This window comes from Lissotriton vulgaris, chromosome 6, assembly GCF_964263255.1.
Source record: "Lissotriton vulgaris chromosome 6, aLisVul1.2, whole genome shotgun sequence".
Classification (NCBI taxonomy): domain Eukaryota; kingdom Metazoa; phylum Chordata; class Amphibia; order Caudata; family Salamandridae; genus Lissotriton; species Lissotriton vulgaris.
Genome location: NC_141694.1, coordinates 1916756193 through 1916772272, shown reverse-complemented (window position 1 = coordinate 1916772272; position 16080 = coordinate 1916756193). Strand labels below are relative to the sequence as shown.

At 49.7% G+C, this 16080-nt stretch overlaps 1 protein-coding gene across 1 annotated transcript in view; it reads left to right on the top strand.

Annotated features, from left to right (window-relative positions):
* The first annotated feature begins 852 nt into the window (after positions 1-852).
* The window catches only part of LOC147709919 (NXPE family member 4-like), a 374539-nt gene continuing 359311 nt past the window's right edge, over positions 853-16080 (top strand). The window contains exon 1 of the mRNA XM_086925569.1: positions 853-980. The gene's annotated coding sequence lies outside the window, so the exon portion shown is untranslated. The remainder of the gene's footprint in view (positions 981-16080) is intronic.

The following is a 16080-nucleotide window of genomic DNA, read 5'->3' as shown; positions in this document are numbered from 1 at the left end:
GAGGGTGGTTTGCACCCTGTGCTCCTCGGTGGCCTCCTCCATGTGGATCAGGTGACTCTCTCAGCCACTCCCAGCGCTGCCCGCACTCCTCTCCCGCACTCGCAACCAGTTGGGGGGAGGGGCGGGGGGGGGGGAGAAGATTTGCGTGGCGGGGGTGGGGGAGGGGTGTTGGGGTGGGGGGAGCCGCTCTCGGTTGAAGCATCTCTTCCTAGAGCCAAAGGAGCAGGTGAACCGGTGCGACAACTGTCCGACGCAGCGTGTGATCCGGAGCAGAGATTGAAGCAACGTGTGATCCTGAGCAGAGACTGAAGCAACGTGTGACCCTGACCAGAGACTCTGAAGCAACGTGTGATCCTGAGCAGAGAGGGCCCCTCTCTCTAAGGACTGAAGCAACGTGTGACCCTGACCAGAGACTCTGAAGCAACGTGTGATCCTGAGCAGAGAGGGCCCCTCCCTCTAAGGACTGAAGCAACGTGTGATCCTGAGCAGAGACTCTGAAGCAACGTGTGACCCTGACCAGAGACTCTGAAGCAACGTGAGATCCTGAAGCAACGTGTGACCCTGACCAGAGACTCCGGAGCAACGTGTGATCCTGAACAGAGAGGGCCCCTCCCTCTAAGGACTGAAGCAACGTGTGATCCTGAGCAGAGACTCTGAAGCAACGTGTGATCCTGAACAGAGAGGGCCCCTCCCAAGGACTGAAGCAACGTGTGATCCTGAGCAGAGACTCAACGTGTGACCCTGAGCAGAGACTCAACGTGTTGATCCTGAGCAGAGACTCAACGTGTGATCCTGAGCAGAGAGGGCCCCTCCCTCTAAGGACTGAAGCAACGTGTGATCCTGAGCAGACACTCCTTCCAGCAGGCACTGCCCCCTCCCCCCGGTGATGCTGGTGTGAAAGAGAGCAGAGAGGCGGCTGAAAGAGCTGTTTGGAGCTGCGAAGTACCCGCTGCATAAGGAGGAGCTGATTATCAGATAAGGTCGAATATATTTAATTTTATTTGTTGACTGTTTTCCCGGTGGAATCAACGCAATTTATAGATCTGAGCCAGAGTGCTAGCCCGAGAGACTCAGAGAGGCTGAAATCAGGAGCAGGCACGGCTCAGAGAGGCTGAAATCAGGAGCAGGCACAGCTCGGAAAGGCTGAGATCAGGAGCAGGCACAGCTCGGAGAGGCTGAGATCAGGAGCAGGCACAGATCAGAGAAGCTGAAATCAGGAGCAGGCACAGCTCAGAGAGGCTGAAATCAGGAGCAGGCACAGCTCGGAGAGGCTGAGATCAGGAGCTGACACAGTTCGGAGAGGCTGAGATCGGGAGCAAAGAGTCAGATGGGTGATGTTGAGGGGCCCCAGGTCGTACATAAGGAGCCTGCTGTCCGCAGGGGCCTCAGTCCAGTGACGCAGGCTGTGCTTACGGAGGGGTTTATTTATTTATTTATTTATGCATTTTTATATAGCGCGGACTTTACCCGAAGGCGTCAGAGCGCTTCACATTAGGAACCGAAATGAAACATAATGAGAAACATTACAGAAGAGCAGATTACAAAAGCATACGTTACGTTACATAAGGTAATAGTGACGATTGTGAGCAAACAAAAACATGAGGTAGTAAAAATTGTGAGCAACCAAAAATACATGAGGTAGTCAAAAGTGCACAAGAGGAAAAGTGACAAGTGTGCAGTTATAAGAGAAAACAGAGTATAATTTGAGGTATAATACTGCAATAAGTGCTAGGCACAAGAACAGGCGTTACGTAGGCAAGGTGGCCCTTGTGCAAGTATCAAAGGTAAAAACATGTGAGAGGTAGCAACCGTGTGTTACAAGGGCAAAGTGGTGTGTGCATGTTACAAAAGGGCACCGAACACAAGTACATGGAGAATACTGCAAAAAGGCAGACACTCCCACCACAGGAATACACTGGAAAGGCACTCCCATGGTCATGGAAAGTAGAAAATATCAGTAGTGGGGAGTCTTCCTCCAAATAGCAAGGTGCCTCTGGAGGAGGAGAACTTTGAGGTCCCTTTTAAAGGCCTGGGAGGAGGCGGTGGTCCGGAGCTGAGGCGGGAATGAGTTCCAGATTCTCACTGCGTTGTAGATAGCTCTAGCCTCGAAGGGAAGCCAGCGGAGGGTGGATAACATCGGTGTGATGTGATCGCTTCTTTTGGCCCCATAGATGAAACGAGCTGCTGAATGGAAGACAGACTTAAGTGGGGACAGGTGAGATTTGGGGAGGCCAGTAAGAAGAGAATTGCAGTAGTCTAGTCTGGAGAGGACCAGCGATTGCACCAGGGTTATAAGGTCCTGCTCCGGGAAGAAGCGACAGATTCCCCAAAGAAGGAGCAGTTGGTAGCGAGCAGATTTTGCAATGGAATTGATGTGGGGGGTTAGATTGAGTTTGTTGTCTAGAATGACACCCAGGGATTTTGCGCTGTCGACAATGATGGCTTTATTGTTTAGTAGATTCAACTGATCCATCCATGATTGAACCGGAGGAGGAGAGAGTGAGGAGGAGAGGAGGAGGAATTCAGTTTTGGAGGGATTCAGAATCAGTTGATGAGTTGACATCCAGTTTTGAATGGAGTCGAGAGTTGAGCTAAGGATAGCGAGATCGTGGGTGGAGGCAACCTTGAGGTAGATTTGAGTGTCGTCTGCATAGAGATGATAGTGAATCCCGGATTTGCTTAGGAGGTTTCCCAGTGGTTCTAAGTAGAGATTGAACAACATGGGTGCAAGAATAGAGCCTTGGGGGACACCTTGACCTACCGCCACAGGAGAAGAAAGACTGTTCGCTATTTTGATCATTTGGGATCTGTCAGAGAGGAAGGATGCAAACCATTTAAACACAGTGCCCTCCATGCCCATTCTCTGTTGAAGAATATTATGGAGGGTGTTGAGATTAACAGTGTCGAAGGCTGCGGAAAGGTCAAGGAGTGGGGGGGGGGGGGGTGACCCCCGGCCTGTGGTTGCAGGCTCACTCTGCCTTGAAGTGTGTGTGGGGGGGGGGGGGGTCAGGAGGCGACAGTGAACCAGGTGTTTGTGGTGCAGGTTTAGCATGAAACAGGTGCTTTAAAATGGACCCGGGCGCACCTCCCCCACACACTTTGTGCCCCCCCACCTTCATTCCCCTCTCCCAACACCGTTTCAAGCAGAGGGGGGACCAGGGCTGAGCCGGAGCGAGAGGCTGCAGGGACCCCCTGTCTCCAGCACACGTGTGTCCCTGTGGATAGCATGAGAGGTGGAGTGCAGCTGTGGGGTGTCTCCAGCACACGTGTGTCCCTGTGGATAGCATGAGAGGTGGGGTGCAGCTGTGGGGTGTCTCCAGCACACACGTGTGCCCCTGTGGATGGTATCAGAGGAGGGGTGCAGCTGTGGGGTGTCTCCAGCACACACGTGTGCCCTTGTGGATGGTATCAGAGGAGGGGTGCAGCTGTGGGGTGTCTCCAGCACACACGTGTGCCCTTGTGGATGGTATGAGAGGAGGGGTGAAGCTGTGGGGTGTCTCCAGCACACACGTGTGCCCTTGTGGATGGTGTGAGGAGAGGGGTGCAGCTGTGGGGTGTCTCCAGCACACACATGTGCCCTTGTGGATGGTGTGAGGAGAGGGGTGCAGCTGTGGGGTGTCTCCAGCACACACGTGTGCCTCTGTGGATGGTGTGAGGAGAGGGGTGTAGCTGTGGGGTGTCTCCAGCACACACGTGTGCCCCTGTGGATGGTGTGAGAGGGGGGCCCAGCTGTGGGGTGTCTCCAGCACACACGTGTGCCCTTGTGGATGGTGTGAGGAGAGGGGTGCAGCTGTGGGGTGTCTTCAGCACACACGTGTGCCCCTGTGGATGGTATGAGAGGCGGGGTGCAGCTGTGGGGTGTCTCCAGCACACACGTGTGCCCCTGTGGATAGCATGAGAGGTGGGGTGCAGCTGTGGGGTATCTCCAGCACACACGTGTGCCCCTGTGGATGGTATCAGAGGAGGGGTGCAGCTGTGGGGTGTCTCCAGCACACACGTGTGCCCTTGTGGATGGTGTGAGGAGAGGGGTGCAGCTGTGGGGTGTCTTCAGCACACACGTGTGCCCCTGTGGATGGTATGAGAGGCGGGGTGCAGCTGTGGGGTGTCTCCAGCACACACGTGTGCCCCTGTGGATAGCATGAGAGGTGGGGTGCAGCTGTGGGGTATCTCCAGCACACACGTGTGCCCCTGTGGATGGTATCAGAGGAGGGGTGCAGCTGTGGGGTGTCTCCAGCACACACGTGTGTCCTTGTGGATGGTGTGAGGAGAGGGGTGCAGCTGTGGGTTGTCTCCAGCACACACGTGTGCCCCTGTGGATGGTGTGAGGAGAGGGGTGTAGCTGTGGGGTGTCTCCAGCACACACGTGTGCCCCTGTGGATGGTGTGAGGAGAGGGGTGTAGCTGTGGGGTGTCTCCAGCACACACGTGTGCCCCTGAGGATGGTGTGAGAGGGGGGCCCAGCTGTGGGGTGTCTCCAGCACACACGTGTGCCCTTGTGGATGGTGTGAGGAGAGGGGCGCAGCTGTGGGGTGTCTCCAGCACACACGTGTGCCCTTGTGGATGGTGTGAGGAGAGGGGTGCAGCTGTGGGGTGTCTCCAGCACACACGTGTGCCCCTGTGGATGGTGTGAGGAGAGGGGCGCAGCTGTGGGGTGTCTCCAGCACACACGTGTGCCCTTATGGATGGTTTGAGGAGAGGGGTGCAGCTGTGGGGTGTCTCCAGCACACACGTGTGCCCTTGTGGATGGTGTGAGGAGAGGGGTGCAGCTGTGGGGTGTCTCCGGCACACACGTGTGCCCTTGTGGATGGTGTGAGGAGAGGGGTGCAGCTGTGGGGTGTCTCCAGCACACACGTGTGCCCTTGAGGATGGTGTGAGGAGAGGGGTGCAGCTGTGGGTTGTCTCCAGCACACACGTGTGCCCCTGTGGATGGTGTGAGGAGAGGGGTGTAGCTGTGGGGTGTCTCCAGCACACACGTGTGCCCCTGTGGATGGTGTGAGGAGAGGGGTGTAGCTGTGGGGTGTCTCCAGCACACACGTGTGCCCCTGAGGATGGTGTGAGAGGGGGGCCCAGCTGTGGGGTGTCTCCAGCACACATGTGTGCACTTGTGGATGGTGTGAGGAGAGGGGTGCAGCTGTGGGTTGTCTCCAGCACACACGTGTGCCCCTGTGGATGGTGTGAGAGGGGGGCGCAGCTGTGGGGTGTCTCCAGCACACACGTGTGCCCTTGTGGATGGTGTGAGGAGAGGGGTGCAGCTGTGGGTTGTCTCCAGCACACACGTGTGCCCCTGTGGATGGTGTGAGGAGAGGGGTGTAGCTGTGGGGTGTCTCCAGCACACACGTGTGCCCCTGTGGATGGTGTGAGGAGAGGGGTGTAGCTGTGGGGTGTCTCCAGCACACACGTGTGCCCCTGAGGATGGTGTGAGAGGGGGGCCCAGCTGTGGGGTGTCTCCAGCACACACGTGTGCCCTTGTGGATGGTGTGAGGAGAGGGGTGCAGCTGTGGGTTGTCTCCAGCACACACGTGTGCCCCTGTGGATGGTGTGAGAGGGGGGCGCAGCTGTGGGGTGTCTCCAGCACACACGTGTGCCCTTGTGGATGGTGTGAGGAGAGGGGTGCAGCTGTGGGTTGTCTCCAGCACACACGTGTGCTCCTGTGGATGGTGTGAGGAGAGGGGTGTAGCTGTGGGGTGTCTCCAGCACACACGTGTGCCCCTGTGGATGGTGTGAGGAGAGGGGTGCAGCTGTGGGGTGTCTCCAGCACACACATGTGCCCCCGTGGATGGTGTGAGGAGAGGGGTGTAGCTGTGGGGTGTCTCCAGCACACATGTGTGCCCTTGTGGATGGTGTGAGGAGAGGGGTGCAGCTGTGGGTTGTCTCCAGCACACACTTGTGCCCCTGTGGATGGTGTGAGGAGAGGGGTGTAGCTGTGGGGTGTCTCCAGCACACACGTGTGCCCCTGTGGATGGTGTGAGGAGAGGGGTGTAGCTGTGGGGTGTCTCCAGCACACACGTGTGCCCCTGACGATGGTGTGAGAGGGGGGCCCAGCTGTGGGGTGTCTCCAGCACACATGTGTGCCCTTGTGGATGGTGTGAGGAGAGGGGTGCAGCTGTGGGTTGTCTCCAGCACACACGTGTGCCCCTGTGGATGGTGTGAGAGGGAGGCGCAGCTGTGGGGTGTCTCCAGCACACACGTGTGCCCTTGTGGATGGTGTGAGGAGAGGGGTGCAGCTGTGGGTTGTCTCCAGCACACACGTGTGCCCCTGTGGATGGTGTGAGGAGAGGGGTGTAGCTGTGGGGTGTCTCCAGCACACACGTGTGCCCCTGTGGATGGTGTGAGGAGAGGGGTGTAGCTGTGGGGTGTCTCCAGCACACACGTGTGCCCCTGAGGATGGTGTGAGAGGGGGGCCCAGCTGTGGGGTGTCTCCAGCACACACGTGTGCCCTTGTGGATGGTGTGAGGAGAGGGGTGCAGCTGTAGGTTGTCTCCAGCACACACGTGTGCCCCTGTGGATGGTGTGAGAGGGGGGCGCAGCTGTGGGGTGTCTCCAGCACACACGTGTGCCCTTGTGGATGGTGTGAGGAGAGGGGTGCAGCTGTGGGTTGTCTCCAGCACACACGTGTGCCCCTGTGGATGGTGTGAGGAGAGGGGTGTAGCTGTGGGGTGTCTCCAGCACACACGTGTGCCCCTGTGGATGGTGTGAGGAGAGGGGTGTAGCTGTGGGGTGTCTCCAGCACACACGTGTGCCCCTCTGGATGGTGTGAGAGGGGGGCGCAGCTGTGGGGTGTCTCCAGCACACACGTGTGCCCTTATGGATGGTGTGAGGAGAGGGGTGCAGCTGTGGGTTGCCTCCAGCACACACGTGTGCCCCTGTGGATGGTGTGAGGAGAGGGGTGTAGCTGTGGGGTGTCTCAAGCACACACGTGTGCCCCTGTGGATGGTGTGAGGAGAGGGGTGTAGCTGTGGGGTGTCTCCAGCACACACGCGTGCCCCTGTGGATGGTGTGAGAGGGGGGCCCAGCTGTGGGGTGTCTCCAGCACACACGTGTGCCCTTGTGGACGGTGTGAGGAGAGGGGTGCAGCTGTGGGTTGTCTCCAGCACACACGTGTGCCCCTGTGGATGGTGTGAGAGGGGGCGCAGCTGTGGGGTGTCTCCAGCACACACGTGTGCCCTTGTGGATGGTGTGAGGAGAGGGGTGCAGCTGTGGGGTGTCTCCAGCACACACGTGTGCCCTTGTGGATGGTGTGAGGAGAGGGGTGCAGCTGTGGGTTGTCTCCAGCACACACGTGTGCCCCTCTGGATGGTGTGAGGAGAGGGGTGTAGCTGTGGGGTGTCTCCAGCACACACGTGTGCCCCTGTGGATGGTGTGAGGAGAGGGGTGTAGCTGTGGGGTGTCTCCAGCACACACGTGTGCCCCTGTGGATGGTGTGAGAGGGGTGTAGCTGTGGGGTGTCACCAGCACACACGTGTGCCCTTGTGGACGGTGTGATGAGAGGGGTGCAGCTGTGGGTTGTCTCCAGCACACACGTGTGCCCCTGTGGATGGTGTGAGGAGAGGGGTGTAGCTGTGGGGTGTCTCCAGCACACACGTGTGCCCTTGTGGATGGTGTGAGGAGAGGGGTGCAGCTGTGGGGTGTCTCCAGCACACACGTGTGCCCTTGTGGATGGTGTGAGGAGAGGGGTGCAGCTGTGGGGTGTCTCCAGCACACACATGTGCCCTTGTGGATGGTGTGAGGAGAGGGGTGCAGCTGTGGGTTGTCTCCAGCACACACGTGTGCCCCTGTGGATGGTGTGAGGAGAGGGGTGTAGCTGTGGGGTGTCTCCAGCACACACGTGTGCCCCTGTGGATGGTATGAGAGGAGGGGTGCAGCTGTGGGGTGTCTCCAGCACACACGGGTGCCCCTGTGGATGGTGTCAGAGGAGGGGTGCAGCTGCGTATACTGTTGCGTAGTTTGTGACTGGAGATGGAATTACTTGTAAATAGCCAGCCTTCTTCAGCGGGACAGTGTTCTGGACATCAGAGCATGATTACAGCCCAAGGGGGAACTGGCTTTTCCTTATACTTCAGTCATCATCAAATAAGCGATACTTTTGCACCATACAGATACGTCAGAAATACTGACGTATCTGTAACTCCTTGCACCCTGATGCGTCATACAGTAAATATGATTCATCAATCATGTCGCAAAGAGGGCGCACTGAGAAGTGACGCATCGCTGCTTTCACGCAGCGATGCGTCACTTTTCATAAATGAGGCCCTAAATCTTTCAGGGCGTTTCTGAAAATGGTTGCTGGTGATTTTACTGCATCCTGTGATCTTATTTTGACAGCAAGAACTTCAGGAGTCAAATCAGACTAGAACCCCATAAGTGGCTCATTCTTTTTGTTAGATGGACAAAGACTGATTATTTCGTACCTTCTCACTAGAAAAATCTTAGTTTCATTATTATGGATTAATTACGTGTCATCAACGTTGAACATTATTTCTCTGAACTCACTGAGTGTGAACCCGTAGCCATCACTCGAGTGGCTTTAAAACTGACTTTGCTTTTTCAAAGAGAGCGAATGTAACTGAAGGCTGGTGGTCAGCTGCCGGGAGCTCATTGTATCTTCATATGTTCTAATGTTTGCACACATGCAGTTCGGGTGGGCAGACAATCTGTGCAGATACATTCACCTCGCTGTTTAGAGCCGCTACTCCGCTTAAAACCTAATCTTTGAAGAAACGAGCTGTAGACGAAAGCATGCCCATGCGTGCCCTTTGAGACTCACATACTCTGGGGCTCGTTTACAAGCCCATTGGGCTGCCGGCGCGGCACTGTTTTTGACACACTGGCAGCGCACTGTGCCCGCCCATATTTGCAAGGCCATGGAAAGTTACCCCTGTGACTTTTCAGGGCCTTGTAAATGTGTTTCCCTTTCATGCATAACTCTGCACGAAAAGGGCGTTCCATGGGTGTTGCTGTGGGTGTTCCCATGCAACATCCATGTAACGTGTCGCATTGCCAGATTTACAGTGTTAGAATCCTATGCCTTCCCAGGTAAGGAGGCACAAAGAGGAGAAATAGTTTAATTTTTTTATTTTTTATTTTTTTTGTTTGAATATTTTTTATTGAGAATGCAACATATAGTTTCTTTACAGAGCAATAGGTTGAGGAGGAGTAATGAGCAGCGTCATATCCAAAGCATATCAATAAGCATGTACAGCGGCGATATTATACATTACAATCGTCCCATAACTTGGCTGTCGCTGCTAGAAAGGAAAAGGATTATGCAAACCATATAACATTTCCTCTCGATACTGTGTATCAAAGAGTGCTTTCCATCTCCACAGAGCTCTGGGTCAGTAACGGTGTAAGGAATGGCGTCTGAGGGAATTGGTCAAACCATGAACAGGATCAACCTGCTCTAGTGTGCACTGTGCCTATTGAACTAAATGTTCACAATTTTTCAAACGTTAATTATTTTCAAACATACTCGTTATACCACGATATTGATATATTGCATATCAGTGTTTACTCGTTATTTCATAACATAAATTTGTAACTTATTCATGTACATGTTCATAAATCATTCATATGTTATTTCATCACATTTGGTAATTGTCCATATTTTTGACAAATACAAATTCTACTTTCAATACTTGAAGATTTAAATTTTCTACATTGATTCCATCATAGCTATTGAACCATATTTAATCTCCGGCCCAATGCATTTCGGAACGCTGGTTCATTCCTCAGGGGCTGTGTTCTGCAAAGAAAGGTTTACAATTACTCTACATATATACAGTCATTGCTACATACCATAAACTAATTTACTTCTAAGGGGTCTATCACACCAACCAGTTATATTCTAAATGTATCATACAGTTCATAGATGTCCAATACTCTCTCTAGGCATTATCAATATAGTGGCATTCACCTAACAGTTCATATGATTATATTCACTTTAACCCCTTCGATGCGGCCGCTTTTTTTTCCGTGTGCGGCCGCCGGCCGAACACGGGCGGGCCATGACGAACCCCAGCCGTCATCAGCACACGAGCACCGTAGTGCATGACGGCTGGGGTTCGTCACCAGCATGGAAGGGGTTAAGAGAAAATAGCCAAACATGTTATCATCTGCTATGTGTGCTAGTGGTTGACTATTATACAACAACATATACAACCCTACTTATGCTGTGTGCGGATCTCATGTTACAGGAAGAAATCCAGCTGTTAATACATCACAATGACTATTTGCATAAGAGCGGTGGCCATACATTCATCTTCTGTTTATAATGGAAGCTAGAGAATATAAACCACCATTTACGTCACTTCATATGCTATATTTGGCTCTCAAGAATACTACATATACTCAAACTCGTAATGGATCGCAATAGTTCTATGCGTAAATGCTGTAACCTGATGTATACTCATGTGTAAGCTCACTGTTTCTACACCTCCAAGATTTCCTATACCAGTATCCAACGTCAATATATTAAACTCACCGCCGCTATGCTCAACAGGAATTGCTTCCGTGATAATGTTTGTGCAGAGGATGGTCAGGTCGATAAATCTGTATTCTCTGCAACTAGATACATAGTAGCCATTAGTCTATGTACCAGCAATGTGGTTGCTAGTAGCAGTGTATTTTGAACTACGGACTCACCCGTCAAGGATGTAACTGTTGGCACTTCTTAATTAATGGAACTACATCAGGTTCGAGTATAATGGTCCGTTGCTAAAAATAAATAAAGGACCGATTGTGATACTTAGACATGTGCGATTATTTGCTTAACGGTAATAAATGATGTCTCGACTTAACTCAAATGTAGCGGGACCCTTTTCGCTGTTCGTACGCCGCGGTAACAGTTGTTAGGGATATGCAGCTTAGGCTCCAATTACCCTTCCGCTATGAGTAAACAAACAAAACCCACTTATTTCCGCGTCCTGCAGTCCGTGTCTGCTACTAAGTATCAACCGCACTCGTGTCTATTCGCACTTACGTATAAGTGTAGCGCGTCTCCTCTAAACCTTTGCCGTGCCTTCTGATGTCGGTGCCAGTGATCTGCATTTACTGTTATTCGCGCCAAACGCCGATGACTCAAACGCGGCCAATTAGTGTGTTTATAACCTCACGTGACTTAAGGATGCTGGGAGTTGTAGTGTAACACGATGTATGTAGTGTGGACCATATATATAGCCACAGTTATATCCACGATTCAGAACCTTACTGTCTAACCTAATACTCCTAACCTATAATACCTCGTGATTACCAGGATCGAGCATCCTAATACAACATATATTCAACTCCTCTCTGTACCTTGGTGGTAGAATCGCGATAAATCCAATACTGAATAAATGTACCTACGTGTTTATAGTTCCACTCTAGACATAATTCTCACTGGAATGTATACAAAAAATTGGAGGCCTCTAAATTCCAGAAGCAATGTACCGTTCATGAGTATGATTTGCATATGATCAATCCGAATTTACAGTAATTATATGATTTGCATATAATCAATCCTGGTTTACAATAAATGCTTTCAAAAACAGTCATGGATTTGTATAAACTTATCACCGGAATATATACAAAAAGTAGAAGGCCTATAGATTCTAGTAACAATGTTCCATACATGATATACAATGCATGTAATCAATCCTAGTTTACAATGGATGGTTCCAAAACAGTGATGGAGTTATTTAAACATTGGTGTTGGTAAAATAATCAACGATGTGTGTTTACCACTTTTAGACATATTGTCTGCATGAAAATTTACAGTCCAAACGGGTTCTCTAATGCCAAAATTATGCCATATGATCGTTTGATCTCACTGTTTTGTCAGACCACTGTCCAATGTGTTGACATATACTCAATTTACAGAAAGCAACTCATATCAATTTTATCATTAAAACCCCTTGGCTGCGTGGTTTGCAAAAATTCTGTCCAAAACACCTCTCTCTGTAAAAGTCTCTGGCTATTATCAATTCCCTCAACTTTGGTAACCACTTCAACTATTTGTGCCCGTAGTTGTGCTATTGTGTGTTTTTCCTCAGCCCAGTGTGTAGCTACCCCTGATGTTGTATTTTTGAGTCTTATAGTGCTTTTATGTTCTTTATAGGGTGTGTAAGGATTTTGCCAATTATGATATTATTACAGTGTATACAGTTATAGCACTTCTGGGTCCCTTTGTACTCTATATTTTTGACTTTACTAGCTCCTGTCTGTGTCAGTTCTTGGAGATTTCTTGCCATCGTGTATGCAAAGGTGGGGGGTTCACTGAAAATCCCATTAAACTCAGGTTCATTGACCAACAGCTCCCATCTTTTCTTGATGATTTTCTTAATCTGAGTTGACTTATTGGAGAATTTTGAGACAAAAGTCGGGGTGTTGGATTGTCTTCTCACTTTCCTGGTGAAGAGTTCCTCCCTATCTTTCATTTGGATTCTGAGCATATTCTTCTGCAGTATTGTGTCTGGATAACCTCTGTTCACAAATCTATCCTTAAATTCTCTGATTTTTTGTTCTGCAACTTCGGGACCCAAACATATTTTTTTTATCCTGGTGAACTGTGAGTAAGGGAGATTTTCCACAAGACTCCTGGGATGAAAACTAGAATGCATCAGCGTACTGTTTCTATCAGTTGGTTTTGTGAAAATGTCGGTGCTTAGTTTATTTTGATGTTTCCTGATTAGGACATCCAAATAATTGACTTTATCTTGACAGATAGAGTAGGTGAACTTAATTATTGGTTCTCTGTTATTAAGTTCCTCAATTAGTTGTTCAATTGTTTCTTGTGAACGAGTCCAAATCAAAAAAATGTTGTCGATATATCGACAGTATTGAGCTATGCCTTGTGTCCATTCCTTGTGTGTTAAAATGTGGTCATTCTCAAACTTTGCCATGTAAATATTCGCCTAGGCAGGTGCCCCCGAAAAACCCATTGAAGTTCCTGTGAGTTGACCAAAAAAATCATCCTTCCACTGAAAATAGATGTTGTGTAAACAAAAGAATAATAACTGTAACAGAAAAATGTGATCCTGTGTTAAATCCAACTTGAGTAGTGCCCATGCCACCGCCTCCATCCTTGTGCGTGTGCTATGGAAGTGTACAAGGCTGTGACACCAATTGTGCAAAGTAACCAATTTTCTTGAACCAGATATTCAATGGTGCGCAATTTAGTTCGAAAATCTGTCGTGTCTTTCACGTATGTGCACCAGCTTTGAACAAATTGTTGAAGGAAGTAATCTAAGAATGTGCCCAATGGAAAGATCTGGAGAAAGCGGCTGAATTGAGGGACACTAGGCTTTTTTGGGAGGTAATAAACCGACCTTTTTTAAAATGTGAAGAAAATGGTACCATGCAAGTGCACATACCAGAGGACTCCTGGGTAGCTTATTATAGTAAAATCTTTAATCCAAATGAGGTATTGCTAACTACTACTGTGGGAGTTGGTGACTTCAATATGGAGTCAGCAAACTATTTAGTGCCTCATTAACCCTTTCAGAGGTAAAGATTGCCTTGAGTAAGGGTACTGCATTAAAGGCCCCGGGGCCAGATGCCAAACCTTTGGATCTTTTCAAATATAATCTGGAGGTTTGGTCACCCCTCCTATTAAATGTATTTAAGGCGATAGTGGTGGGGTTTGTTCCAATTTCCTGGAAAGAGGCTGTAGTGGTACCTATCTTTAAAAAGGGTGACAAGTCTAACCCGTGCTGCTACAGACCAATATCACTAATAGATGCGTCCTGCAAACTAATGGGCAGAGTGATATTGGCACGCCTCGAAACATGGGCGGAGTCAGTAGGCATTATTGTGGATTCCCAGTATGGGTTTGGAAGAGGTAAAGGAACCACCGAGCAGTGCCTCAATTTGGCACTAATTATGGGCAAGTACATGGGGGCCAAGCGTAGTTCAATCCACTTGGCATTCATGGACTTGTCCAGTGCTTTAGACACTGTATGCAGGGCTAAGCTGTGGCAGATGATGGAGCCCATGGGGTTTGAGGAACCGCTGGTTACCTTGCTTTGTAGACTCCATGCTGCCACATCAGTGAGAATTAGGTATGGCCCTGGTGGGGAGAAGACTAAACCTGTACCATCCACTGAGGGTGTCTGCCAAGGATGCATTTTATCTCCCTTTTTATTTTTGGTTTATACCAATGGATTAGAAAGTTTTTTCTTGGATTGTGGTGCTGACTTTCCTCAGGCTAATGGCAAAAGGATTCCAATGCTGTCATACGCAGACGACACGGTTTTAATGACCCTTACTGCTAATAGTATGCAGATTTGTTTGAATGCTTTTGATACATTTATGGAAAGCCTAGATCTTAGGGTCAATTTCACTAAATCTTTTGCCATGACCTGCGGTCCGAAAGGTGTAAAACCCGCAGGTATATGGTGAAGGATTCAATTATTGTGAAAGTTGACAACTTTAATTACTTGGGTGACCTATTTAACAAGAAACTGAATTGGGACCCTCTGATATCAGCTTCGGTCCAAAAGGTTACACAATCAATCAAAGCTCTTTTTCGTTTTGCCAGTAAACTGGGTCAAAGGCCAATAGCAGAATTAATATCCCTATATAAAGCCAAGTGTGTCTCGCTTGCAGCTTTCGGGGTGGGAGTCTGGGGGTCACAAAATAGTGAAAAGTTACAGGTTATGGAGAATACATTTATAAAGCGTCTCCTATCGGTTCCATCTGGTACTTCGAACAGTTTCTGTCATGGGGAGGTGGGTATGGAGTTCGCAAGTGACATTATACATGTGTCTCCTTTATTGCTATGGTCTAAAGTTGAAGAACTGAAACTGACAAAGGAAATCTTAGAAGACTGCCTTAAACTCGACCATTGTATGGAGATTCCATGGCTCCTATATGTTAGGGATACCTTCTATAAGATTGGGTTAGGTAACATATTTAAAAACCCTGACATGATTGGCAAGGGCTCTAAGTTAACTATTAAAAATGCCTATTGTTTTCATGTGGGTACCTTGAGGAACAGTGAGCATGCACTGTATCTGAGGGGTAAACTGCAGCGGCCTTTTTATCTATCTTATATCATCCACACGCAATGGCGTTTTTATTTGACAAGGTTCCGTCATAGTACATTACACTTCCTTTTTGCTTTTCCAAAGCAAGGGGGGTGGTGTGAGAGTTTACCCCCTTGCCCATGTAACGATAGGGTTTCGCAAAGCACTCTGCTCCTTATCCTTTTCTGTGATTTGTATAAGGTCCCAAGAAATACATTCATTAGACCTGTTTTATTATCCCTTGGATCACGCTATTACAAGGAGGGCTATGAACATTTACTGTCCTGGTCAACTCCAAGGATATGAAATGCTGTACTTAGTTTTATTAGATCGGCCCTTGCTATCAGAAATCGATATTGAAATAAATTATTGGTGGAAAATGTTATAAATGTTTCTCCTGTTGGCCTGTTAATGAAATTGATTTAGCGCCTTATGTCGGTCCATATATATGACCAGGTTATTCCTTTTTAATGCATTGCAAAGACTAATATGTAAATATCTATTGTGAACTTTTTTAACAAATTATGTATGTTTTATATTGGTGTATACTTTAATGACTCCTTTTTGGAATCGAAATAAAGTTATTTGAACTGAGTGTATGACGCGCCCTGTGCCCTGTGGCACAGAAGACAGGAGAGCCTGCCAATGCAAGAGGCAGAGAGTGTATGACGCGCCCTGTGCCCCGTGGCACAGAGGACAGAGAGCCTGCCAATGCAAGAGGCAGAGAGTGTATGACGCGCCCTGTGCCCTGTGGCACAGAGGACAGGAGAGCCTGCCAATGCAAGAGGCAGAGAGTGTATGACGCGCCCTGTGCCCTGTGGCACAGAAGACAGGAGAGCCTGCCAATGCAAGAGGCAGAGAGTGTATGACGCGCCCTGTGCCCTGTGGCACAGAAGACAGGAGAGCCTGCCAATGCAAGAGGCAGAGAGTGTATGACACACCCTGTGCCCTGTGGCACAGAGGACAGAGAGCCTGCCAATGCAAGAGGCAGAGAGTGTATGACACGCCCTGTGCCCTGTGGCACAGAGGACAGAGAGCCTGCCAATGCAAGAGGCAGAGAGTGTATGACGCGCCCTGTG